Here is a 13,412-nt window from a genome sequence, read left to right as displayed (position 1 = left end):
TGGTATTCCCATAATCAATATCGTGTCTCATGCACACTTCATCAACTCTATTGATAGGCTTACTCCAGGATTTAGGATTGTCTGCCTCATCTAATCTTTTATCCAAGTTTGTGCCTGGGCCACAGAAAGAATACCCTGGAAGATGTAATTCCCCTGGTATTCCAGTAGTTGTAAATTTACTTCCTGATAAAAACTTTTGGATATCTCCTCCTAGTTTGTGTTGGGAGATAAATTGATTTTTTTTTGAACCACACACCGAACATATACCTTTTTGTATAACCCTGTTATTTTTACTTTTAATATATGAAATATTTTGAGTATTAGTTTTCTTTTTACATTTGAGACAATAACTCATTTATTTATGAGAAAAATTCCTGCAGAGTGCAAAAACCTTTTTAGTTTCCAACATGCACATTTGAATCTTGATTTTTAAAACATAAAGAATCCTTAGAAATGCCTTCACTCTCTCCTCCATTTATTTAAGAAAAAAAAATGAAAAACTTGAATTAAAGTCCATATCTTGTCGATGCTAATAGTCTTGTCGAAAGTATTGCAAATAGACTTGTCAATTCTTTCTTTTCCTCCTCGGTGGGTTGAGTTATTTTCTGTAATACCCTTAATCTTTTTTTAATCTCACTGGTTTCCATATTTTGATATTTATTTTGTCTCGCTCTTTCCTCCCTCTCCTCCTTCTCTCTCTTCTCTTTTTCCTACTTCTCTTTCTTCTCCCTCTCCTCCCTCTCTTTCTCTTTCTTCTCCCTCTCCTCCCTCTCTCTCTTCTCTCTCTCCTCCCTCTCTCTCTTCTCTCTTTCCTCCCTCTCTCTCTTCTCCCTCTCCTCCTTCTCTCTCTTCTCTTTTTCCTCCTTCTCTTTCTTCTCCCTCTTCTCCTTTTCCTCCTCTTCCCTCTCTTCTTCAACTCCTTCCTCATCCCTTACTATCCTTGAATCGCTTACACCCCATAGAATATTATACATATATTCATCAGGATTTCTTGTTATTCCTGTATCCAAAATAATTTTATTTAGAACAGGAAACCAATAAAATTTCTTTTGAATTTCTAAAAGAGCCTTACCTTTTCTTAACTTTATAATTTTTTCATTATTTAACATTCTAAATAAATCTAAAGTTGTCGGTTTATCAACATCAGCATAATGCCAATCTTTTATTGAAAATACCTCATTCTTATGTTGTAGAACATATTTATTAAAATACCGAATACCCTTTTCTTGAAGGTATGCTTGGACACAGAAATGATAATTTTCTTGAAGCCTTCTTGCTGTCATTTATGTATTAGAAATATATGTTAGAACAATATTATGGCACGAAACACCTCCCCATCTTCCCATAGTTAAATCATTTTGTATTTCCTTACTTATTATATATAATCCTGTTTTTTCTGTTTTCATGAGATAAACAAGGGCAAAACCATTATTATATTTACCCTTATTAAATTCTTTTATTTGTTGTTTGCTAATCGTAGCCCCACAAAACTCATTCTCGATACCAAGTGGATAATATTCTTCCTTACGAGACTGATTTAATTGTTCCAGGTCTTCGAGGTTAATTTTAAATGACCAATTATACCCTAAATCATTCATATCATACCCCCATTGTTCTATTCTCATACAAACGATACGCCCTTCTTTATAAAAATTTATTTTAATTCGAACTGTGAATTCTGTATGACCTGGAGATAATATCAACACTTCTGTATCTTTGGAATACACGGCTGTTTTATTTAAGGATATATATTGTGATAAATCGCTTAATCTCACCAAGTCATTCGCGTCAGTCGGGCTTGGATAATTTTTTAATTTATAAGCATTTTTCATGTTAATATTTTTGGTTATATTATATTTATGTCGTTCAGCCTGTGCCTTTGTGTAATAATTTGATAAATCAATATCCAGTTCTTGAGATACACCAAAGATAGAACCATCTTTACCAACATAAGTCATTTATATTAGATTAAAAATAATATCATTAAATTTTTTATTTTTGTTGAGTTGAAATAACACATATAGGCATAATTGGCCACAACACTTGGAATTTAATTCTTGGACTTGAAATGTTTGATAAACACCATTCTGTAAGAATTTTATGACTTCAACAGGTGGTGGAAGACCAAAACTATCAAAATAATATTTGTCTTGACTATTAAAAATACAAACCCAATGAGAACCGTTCCCATTATTATCTTCTAAGTTCATAATAATATTCTTTGTATGTTTCGGCACATTTGTTAATTCATCTCTCATACAAATAACCACATTATGAATTTTTAATTTCTTACAATATTTGACAAGTTGTAAATTTGATGTTGTATTCTTTCCAAATTCTTTCAACCACTCATCAATGCTCATTTATTTATTAGAAAGATATAATCCATTACCTCTTTTCGTTAATTTTACACCTGCTTGTGCTATAGAAGAAAGCATATCTCCAACTAGCAATCTCGCTTTATCAGGCAGACCTTCAAGTTTTTCAGCAAAATCGACAATTACACCACTTCCACTAATTTGTTTCTCCAACTCTTTGTTATGTCTTTCCAATTCTTTTTGAGCCTGGAGTTGAGCCTTCCTTTCGTTGGCAGTTTTCACCGCTGTTGAAATACCACCCGTCAATGCTCCAACCGCACTTAAACCAGCAAATAAAGGAATTAGAAATGGGAGAAATCCTCCACTCGTCTCTCTTATTGAATATTTTTTCAACATTGGTTTTGTCATTTTAATTTTAAGTGAGCCAGTGTCATTCAAGATTTTAACCTGTTCTCTTGTGAGAAAAACATCAATTCTTACTGCTCCTTTTCTCTGAATTGTATTAACGTTAATCGTACAAGGCTTTTGATTTTGAACACAAGATGATAGTTTATGAAGATTGATTTGATTAACATATACCCCAGTTGGTACTTTGCCACTCATTTATTTAACAAAAAATTATGTGAGACTAATCATCACACCATTATCTGTATTAATCTGCAATTCTGTTTCTTCCAAAAGCAAACAATATGTATCAACTTCTTCACTCTCTCCTCTTTCAATGTATAGGGAAGTATCCACTCGATTAGACTTTATAGTTTCCTTTTGAGCGCTCAGGTCAAACGCATAGATTGTATACAAACTTTTAAATGCTGTCATATCCAAAATAGGTTCTTTATTTCCATTACTTTCACACACCTTTTGGTAAGACTTGTATGCTTCAGCAAAATCATTTTTTTCCCAATTAATTTCCAATCTATCTCGTGGGTAAAATGTTCCATCTAGAGAAACGCCAAGTTGTTTCACCTTAGCATTATCACTCAATGCATTATTCTTATCAGTCGCAGTATCACCATCTGGCTTTTTAAAAATGATCCACAGATATCGTGGCTTTCCTTCCAGAACACCCAAATTCCACGTGTAAGTAGTTTGATTGAGTTTAACGTGTTGACATCTTCTTTTGAGGTATGATACACTGAGTGGTTTCTTTGAGTTAAGTCTTCGATTCAACATCTCTTCTGTTTTAAGATTAGGAGTATATTCACTGATATACCAACTCATTTCCTCAATTACAAATTTATTCTGATCACCAAAAGCACTACCAACACCAAAAAGCAATCGATTTTCATTATCATTCCTTTGTAGTTGAAATCTAATTTTAAGGCCATACAGAACTTTATCATGATCACAAAATCCAAATATACCTTTAAGAGGAACTGCCACAGTAAAACTATTTTCTGCTTTTGTATCATCATTATACATTCCTTTCCTTTGAGTATACCCAGGGTCTGTGTTTGTTCCCGTTGACATATCAGGAATAAAACCTTCGACAGACCCCTTTCCCATTCTATCACTGAATGTATAGAGTGTAAATTTTATCATTTCAGATACAGCAGAGACATAATCAACCGCTTCAACTTCTTGTGTTCCAATATACAAACGCACACTATCAAACATTTTCCAGAAGAAATCATTTACAAGTGTAGCGTTTGTGTTATTCCCAGCCTTAGTGAATTTAAATTTACACAACAAGAAACTTTCGGAGAGATTCAAATAGGTTTGTTGATTATTTATTTCAAAACTTTTTGTACCATTCGTATTCCAGTCTGTTCCAGTTATTGCATTTACCTTGAAGTAATCTTCTTTTTTAGTGGAGTTTGAGATAATAATAGTATCATCCAAATCATAGATACTATCAATTGCTTCCATACTTGTATTTATTTAGGAAAAAAAAGATGTTAAAACTTTTGAAACCCTGATCCAAGTATTTGAATTATTTTCTGTCGTTCTTGGGGGGGACAACTGAGTTTTGCCTTTCTTAATTTCTTTTATTGCTTGTAATTTATGAGATTCCTTCTGGGCATCTTTTATACTCTTTACAGCACCTGCAACATTTCCCACAGCAGAAGCAGTTGAACCAATTAGATCTTTATGTTTAAGAATAGTTGAATCAATACCCATGAGAGTATCAATTATCCCATCTCCTCTAAATTGATGCCCAACACCCCTTTGTCTCTTAGGTTTATAGTATCCTCTACCAAGATACATACCTTCACCCTTGTAGTATGGGGAAAGGAACATCCCATCCCCTGTAATTATTTTATATTTTCCCAACTCGTGTTTCCTCACAATAACCATCGTATTTATTTATTGGAAAACTTCACGTAGGTGAATTCTGATGGATATAACTTCTCCATTAAAAGAAATCACACGATTATCTTGGTCGGTTATCCTAAAATTTACTCTGTGTATGGTTTTTCCTGACACAGGTAGATAAACCAAATTTTTGGGTTCCATATTGAATTTATAACCAATTGGGGTTGAGTATGCGCTGAATGAAAATATTGTATTTGTTTTTTTCCCATCATTATAAGCACCATCAATCAAATCACAGTGAATTAACACCGAATTTATTCCTGAGGATATTTGAATGACATTATCACTGTAAAACGTCCCATTAGTTTCAATCTTTTTTGAGGAGAAACCCAATAACTCTCTAAATGAATTATCAATTGTGAAATCAACCTTGTAGTTATTTTTAACTTTAATCGTTGATTTTGAAGTATGTTTTTGAATGTTTATAACAATATTTTTTGGTTCATCACCCTGTTCTTTCATAAGACGAGCAATTTCGGAAGATATTTGAGAAATCTCATATGCTCCGGGTGAGACTGTTATCGTTTTGTATCCACTTCCTGGATTATAACTAAACTTGTCATTTTTCTCGGTTATATTAAATAAGGTATTATAAGTTTCCATGGACAATAAAGATGCCTCATATTCTTTTGTTGTGTCAAGTTGTAGTGGGTATGGGAATGAAGATGTGTGGTCGCTTGTTGTGAAATTGAAACTAAGGATTGTGCTTCTCATCTTATTTAATATGAGATAAAATGTCTTTATATTGATATTTATTAATTATTTTCATGTTCATCAACTGGTCTAAAATGGCTGATGCTTCATTAAAACAATTGTTATTTCCAACCTTCTTACTGCCTAACAACAATAACAGTCTATTAACTAATTGCGATGGGTCATTTGGAAGAAAACTAACACCTGAACCAAGGATACTTAAAGCCTGAATAATGTGTTTCTCCTTCTCATTCTTCCTACTTTTACCAGAAAGAATAACCTTATAATTTAGAGTGTTCAGCAGATCAATATATACTCTATCATCATTATTTTCCATATCCAATGGTTTATCAATATACTTTGATTCATCCCTCACAGTTGAACCTTGTCTTCCATCTTTTGTGAGAAGAAACATTAATCTCGGAGTTAGTTTAACAGGGGTTGAGCAGAACCCAAGAACCTTAATTCATCATTAAATATCAATACCTTTTCTTGAACAAGATGAAATATTGCTGATTGTTCTGTTGGAATGAGTCCTGCTTTGGTTTTTGAATCCGCTGAATATTCATTGTTTTGAAGAGCATTCACAATATAATCAGGGGGTCGATTAATCTCTTCCAGTTGTTGAAATAAACCTTCATCATCATATTCTAATTCTCCTAAATGCACTAATTCTTCCTCCGTCATTTGACTGAAATCTTTTAACATTTGAAGTTTTTTAGGAGTATATTCTACCGTGGGAACTGTGGAAACATCTTTCATTTTTCCTTGGGAAGTTTTTAAAAGTGGTTTAAAAAATTTCTCTTGTTTTCTTTCAAATGCTTCTTCGCCCGTTAGTTTCTGTCTGCGTTTCTTCTTTATGTCTTCCTGCTGTTTTACAACTTTTGAAACCAACTCTTGATGTTCCCTAAATCTTCTTGCTCTTTCTTTCACATCCATTTATTTATTGAAAAATATCATTTAATATCTCATCTTGTTTCACAACAATATATTTATATTTTTCAGTCGTGTGTTTCATGTAATCCCCAAATTCCTTTTTACTACATAATGTAGAACAATTGTCTCTCCAAAAATTGTTTATATCTATTGAATTTAACTTGAATAAAATAAAAGTATTAGCATTGTTTCTGATGGAACGACGAGGAAGCTGAAAGTACGATTGACTAAGATAAATACAATTACAAGAAGAATGTCTCCCTCTTGTGTCGTAGCTGTCCATTACCGTTTGGTTTCTCTCATTAACACAATCATCAAAGATAATGAGGTTCTTTTTGGATTTATCCAAATCTTGGGGAGACGGTATATCATCCGTATTATCACTCAGAATACAAGTTATCGGTTTTGATTTCTTTTTACATCTCTGTGTATCACAAAATAGTTGTATTATATCTTCAATGTTAAAATCATTTAGGTTTTTTGAAGTTTAAATAAACCGATTATATCTTCTTTTTGAAGACCAGCATTAAAACCTTGTGAGAGTAGTTGATACTCTGGTTGAAAACTCGACTTTGTGAAAATTATTAAATTATCATAATCTAAAAAGTTGGGAGTGAGGAGCATCTTTAAAAGTAAGCAGGTTTTTCCACATCCACTTGAACCAACTATGAGGCATCTTAATGAATTTGGGAGATTTTTATGGTTGTCAAATTTTATCTTATTTTCCCAAATAGGTAAAAAATCATTCATTTATATATTTGGAAAACAGGTTATTTAATTTATTCTTGGCTTTTTTCGAAATTCTATATTTTATCCTAAGTTCAGGTTTAATTTCAAGATAATCCATTATTTTATTTATGCAATATCTTGTGTTGATATTTCCCTGAAAATCACATCCATGAATAAGATATAACAACAATCCTTTGAACATTTCTCTAATACGTTCAGTTTCTTCCCTTGTAAGGAAAGGTGTGTTCTCACCCTCGTTCTTTACATTCATTTCTCGAATCAATCTTGTAAAATAATTCATTTTTGGTGTAAATCTAAAAGAATTATTTTCCTTTTTATATTTTTGATTATCATTAATTAGAAGATAATCACAGAATATACATTGTTTATAGGCTTTTGACTCTGTGTTTAATCCCCGTCTTTCACACGCAGGACAATTCTCAAATTTGTCATATGGAGAATCATGGAATTCAAGAGGCTCAAAATCGAGTAAACTATTCATATTTATAAAGTAAAACTTTACTTAAACTGAAATTCATCTTCGATATCATCTTCGATACTTTCAGAATCATCTATACTTTCATAACTATCATTTGAACACAAACTCTCGGTGTCATAACTGTCGTTTGAATGCAAACTCTCGGTATCATAATCACTCTCATAATCTTCAAAATCTTCAGTTGAATATTGGCTCATTTAATTAGTAGAAAAAACATTACCATCGATATCGATATACATTTTTTCATTAACAGATTCAACTGCTACATTTTTTATATTAAAGGTAATTTTAAAATGATCCTTAACTACAATTGAACGAAATGTCATTTCACCTGATATATTAACATCCTTTATTTCATCAGGATTTATATCTTTAGGGTTGTTGAAAAAAATACAAATTTCTCCTTGCATATTACAGATGGTCTTATCTTTTCTTTCTAAAGCTTCATCCATAAGGTTTTTATTTTTTGATACCTTTTCTTGTTTCATTGCTTTTTCTAGTTTTGAATATATTGCCAGAAGGAGAGGAGAAACTTTTGTTGGAGATACCTTAATTGATGTTCTTCCAGGTATACTAAAAGCCCTTCCACTGAAGTAAATTGAAGAACTCATCATATCCACCATAATTGTTTTTATCCAATAGTTGTTATATTTATCTTTGTTCAATTTTACATCCTTGACATATTTCTCAGCATCTTTAACAGATGAAGAGATTGATTGAAACTTGTCTTTTGTGTCTTGAAACATTGTATTTATTAAGTGAAAAAGTTGGAGGATAAAATGGTTTTAAGCACAGATTCACCTGTAAAATAAACGAAATTTTCATCAAGAAAATTTTAGTTTAAGCACAGATTCACCTGTAAAATAAACGAAATTTTCATCAAGAAAATTTTAGTTTAAGCACAGATTCACCTGTAAAATAAACGAAATTTTCACCAAGAAAATTTTAGTTTAAGCACAGATTCACCTGTAAAATAAACGAAATTTTCATCAAGAAAATTTTAGTTTAAGCACAGATTCACCTGTAAAATAAACGAAATTTTCATCAAGAAATTTTTAGTTTAAGCAAAGTTTTATTATATAAATATGGTGAATACAACATACTGCGATGTTTGTAATCACGAATATAAACATTATAGAAAACACCTCCGAACCAACAAACACACATTTAATCTATTTCACAAAATATCCCCTCTTGAGTTGGAAAGAAAACATTGTGATACCTGCTCAAAGGATGTTTTGAAGAGTAGTTATAATAGGCATCTTCAATCACAAAAACACAAGAAAAATGAGTTTAAAGTAAAGGGAGACTATTATATTGAAAACACTGATGGGGCATTTAAAGGGCATATAAAAATAAGGATTTTTCAATTTGGAGAACCCGGTCCATCATCAATAGTTGAATCAATTGAAATAGTGAAACCTGATGTTGAAAAATTTATTAAAAAAACATTAAAAGAAATGAAAACTTTAAAGTTTTATATGGGAGTGAAAATGAATATGAAAAGACAAGATGAAGAACAAACTCCTTATATGAGGACAGATCTTCATTTTATAACATCATTTCAAGATTTTTTGAATAGTGGGGTTTATGAAGAACTATCAAGACAAGAGGAGGATGTTGATAATACAGTGGTAGGAAGTGGATTCAATATTAAAAAAATCATCTTTTTAGATGTACACATTCTAAAATCAAACCCTCTTAAAGCTTCTTCTTATATTGAATTACCAAAAGAAATAAAACGAAAGAAGGCAGTTGTTAATATTAAGAATAATGATAATAAATGTTTTCTCTGGTCTGTTCTTGCTCACTTACATCCACCAAAATGTAATTCAGAAAGAGTAAAACAATATATGAAATATGAGAATACCTTGGACATTAAAGATTTTAATTTCCCAATGCCACTAACAGATATTCCTAAATTTGAGAAAAAGAATAATCTTTCTATTAATGTATATGGATTAACGGATACAAACAAAGTTCAAATATTAAAAATTTCAAACAACTATAAAAATGAAGAAACACACATTGATCTTTTATATTTTAGTGTTGGAAATAATTCACATTACACATACATCAATAATTTATCAAGATTAATCTCTTCTCAGGTATTCAGAACAGCAAACAAAATATATCCTTGTAAGCGATGTCTTAATTCATTTCATACAAAAGAACGATTAGAACAACATTCAAAATATTGTAGTAATCATAAATCAGCTGTAATTACAATGCCTAAACCTGGTGAAAAGATTTCTTTTGAAGATTATAATAAATCTATCATGCACCCATTTGTGATATACGCTGATTTTGAATGTATCCTTAAAAAGATAAATACTGCTTCTCCTAATCCAAAAGAACCATATACAAATAAATATCAAAAACATATTCCTTGTGGTTTCTGTTATTATATCAAATCATCTGTTGGAGAAAAGTATAATAAACTTGAACAGTATAGTGGAAAAAATGCTTCACAAGAGTTTGTAAAACGATTAGAAAAGGATTGTATAAGACTAAGTAAATTAATGAAAGAAACAAATGAACCGATGAAATTAACCATAGAAGAAAAATTAGAATTTAGAAAGAACAATATCTGTCATATTTGTGAGGAGGAAATTGAGGAGTCTAAAGTTAGGGATCATTGTCATCTTACTGGTAAATATAGAGGTCCCGCTCATTCCTGTTGTAATCTTAATTATAAATTACCTTCTTTTATTCCAGTCTTTCTTCACAACAGCGCCAACTATGACACACATCTATTTATAAATGAACTTTCAAAAACACCAGGGAATATTTCTGCCATAACAAACACAAGTCAAAAGTATATTTCATTTACAAAAATGATATTCACAAAACCTATAACTCGTATAAGGTTTCTTGATTCTTACAAGTTTATGGAACACCACTAGCCAACCTCGCATCAAATCTAAGCTCCACGGGCTCTTTTCCAAATCTTAATTCATTCTTTCCAAAAGAGGAAATTCTAACTAAAGAGGAAATTCAGATTAAAGAGAGAATTCAAAGTAAAGAGGAAATTCTAATTAATGAGGAAATGAATGAAGAAATTCTTACTGAAGATGAAATTCTAATTATACAGAAAATTCGAACAAAGAATGAAATTCTAACTAAAGAGGAAATTCTGATTATAGATGAAATTCTGATTAAAGAGGGAATTCTAACTAGAGAGGAAATTGAAACAAGGAATGAAATTCAAAGTAAAGAGAAAATTCTTACAAGTAAGGGAATTTATCCTTATGGTTATATGGATTCATTTATGAGATTTAAAGAAACACAACTTCCTTCAAAAGAAAGTTTCTATAATAACCTTTATGAAGAAGAGATAAGTGATAAGGAATATAAACACGCACAAGAAATTTGGAAATTATTTAAGATAAAGAACCTTGGAGAATATCATGATTTGTATCTAAAAACAGATGTTTTATTGTTAGCTGATGTGTTTGAAGCTTTTAGATCACTCTGTCATAATAAAAATTGTTATGGATTAGATCCTGCCCACTATTTCACAGCTCCTGGTTTAGCTTGGAGTGCAATGTTGAAAATGACAAAACAAGATATAGATTTAGTCAGTGATGTAGATATGCTTTTGATGATTGAGAAGTCTAAGAGAGGTGGAATATCACAAGTATGTTCAAAAGATATGCTAAAGCAAATAATAAATATCTTCCAAATTATGAGAGTGAAAAAGATAGTAATTATTTGATGTACTTTGATGCTAATAATTTGTATGGATGGGCAATGTCTCAATCTCTGCCTTATGGTAAATTAGAGTGGGTGGAAGAAAAGGATTATGAAAAGGCTTTGATGAATATTGTTATTTCTTCTCAAGAGAAATTGAATGGCAAAGAAGAAGGTTATTATTTTGAAGTTGATTTGAAGTACCCGAGTGATCTTCATAATAAGCATAAAGACCTTCCTTTTGCATGTGAGAAAGAAACCCCAAAGAAAGAATGGTTCAGTGATTATCATAAAAGTTTTAATATTAAAGGCAAATCAACAGAAAAGTTATTAACAACATTCTATGATAAAGAGGGATATGTTTTGCATCAAAGGAACTTGAGACAATATTTATCTGCTGGGTTGAGAGTAGCTAAAATTCATAGAGTTTTAAAATTTAAACAAAGTCCTTGGATGAAAAAGTATATTAAATTCAATACAGATATGAGAACAAATACAAAAGTAAAATTTGAAGGGAATTCTATAAATTGATGAATAATGCTGTCTTTGGAAAGACAATGGAGAATGTTAGAAACAGGCAAAACATTAGATTTGCAACATCTTGGAAAGAAGCTTCTAGATTGATAAATAAACCAAGTTTTGAGAGAGAAGAGGTTTTTTCAGAGAACTTTTCTGCTATTCATATGAAAAAGGAAAGTATTGTCATGGATAAACCAATTTATATTGGAACAGCAGTTCTTGATTTATCAAAGATATTGATGTATGATTATTTGTATAATGATTTAAAGAAAGAGTATGGTGAAAATGCTTCATTGTTGTATATGGACACCGATAGTTTTATTCTAGATATAAAAACTGACGATGTTTATAAGGATATGAAGAAAAACATTGGAGTATATGATACAAGTAATTTTAGTAAGAAGAGTGAGTTATTTTCAAAAAAGAATGAAAAGGTTATTGGCAAGTTTTAGGATGAGTTGGGTGGAAAAGTAATGAGTGAGTTTATTGGATTGAGAGCAAAGGCATATGCTTATAAGTATGGTGATCAGATTGATAAAAGGTTAAAGGGAATAAAGAAATATGTAATAAAGAAATCAATAACTTTTAGAAATTATTATAATTGTTTGATGAATAAGAAAGAAGAATATAGGAAAATGAATACAATAAGAAGTTATAAACATAAGATATATAGTGAAGAAGTAAATAAAAAGGCATTAGGAGCCTTTGATGATAAGAGATTTATTTTAGATAATGGAATAGATTGTGTTCCATATGGGTATTGTATGATAGAGTGAATAGAATAGATTGTGTTCCATATGGACACAAGTTTTAACGATGGGAAGATGGGTTAGGGTTTTTAAGGACTTCCGCCGCGTTTTTCACAATATATAAATGGTCGAACCAAGTATTAGTCAAACTAAAGAGTGGAGAAAATCTCAGTCTTGGTATATAAATGGAAAACATAATGAATGTGAAAAATATCAAATAAGTCTTATTGAAAAAATATCTAAAACAAAGGTAAATAAAACAAATATGCGAATCAATTTAAAAACCAATAAGTTAGAGGATGTAAAGAAAATAATAAATATGTTTGAATGGACTGAAAAATTTGATGGTTATCAATTGAACAATGGAAAAATAATTTACTACAATATCAAAATGATATGCAACTCAGGAGGTGGTCAGATGAGATCATTAAGAGAAGTTTATCATTTCGTAATGGCACAAAAGGGGTATCTTAAAAAATATAAAGATTCAAATGTTTTGTTTTTCAATATTTTAGATGGGGATTATTGTGCAAAGAAAATTAAACTATTGAAGGAATTTGAGAATGAACAAATGTTTATAGGTTCAATGAGTGAGCTAAACAATATGCATTGGTTATTTGATAAAGAGTGCCCCGAGGCTTAGACGTTTCAGATATTTCTTTCGAATCACCTTTAACAAATCTTTATCTTGTTGTATGGGTTATTTGATAAAGAGTGTCCCGGGGCTTCGACGTTTCAGATATTTCTTTCGAATCACCTTTAACAAATCTTTATCTTGTTGTATGGGTTATTTGAATAGAGAGCCCCTAGGTTAAAAGGGGAAATAAAAAAATGACCGTTTTTACAGCCATTTTTCCCTGCTGTGCAGGGGTTTGGCTTTTTCTTGAGGCAATGTTTTATGGCCGGATGCCCTTCCTGACACCAACCCTGGTCGCCTCTTACGACACACAGGGATATGGT

Source organism: Eptatretus burgeri, chromosome 4, assembly GCF_056783735.1.
Source record: "Eptatretus burgeri isolate ZD-2024b chromosome 4, Ebu_testis_v1, whole genome shotgun sequence".
In the NCBI taxonomy this organism is placed as follows: domain Eukaryota; kingdom Metazoa; phylum Chordata; class Myxini; order Myxiniformes; family Myxinidae; genus Eptatretus; species Eptatretus burgeri.
Note: the sequence above shows the minus strand (reverse complement) of the source record.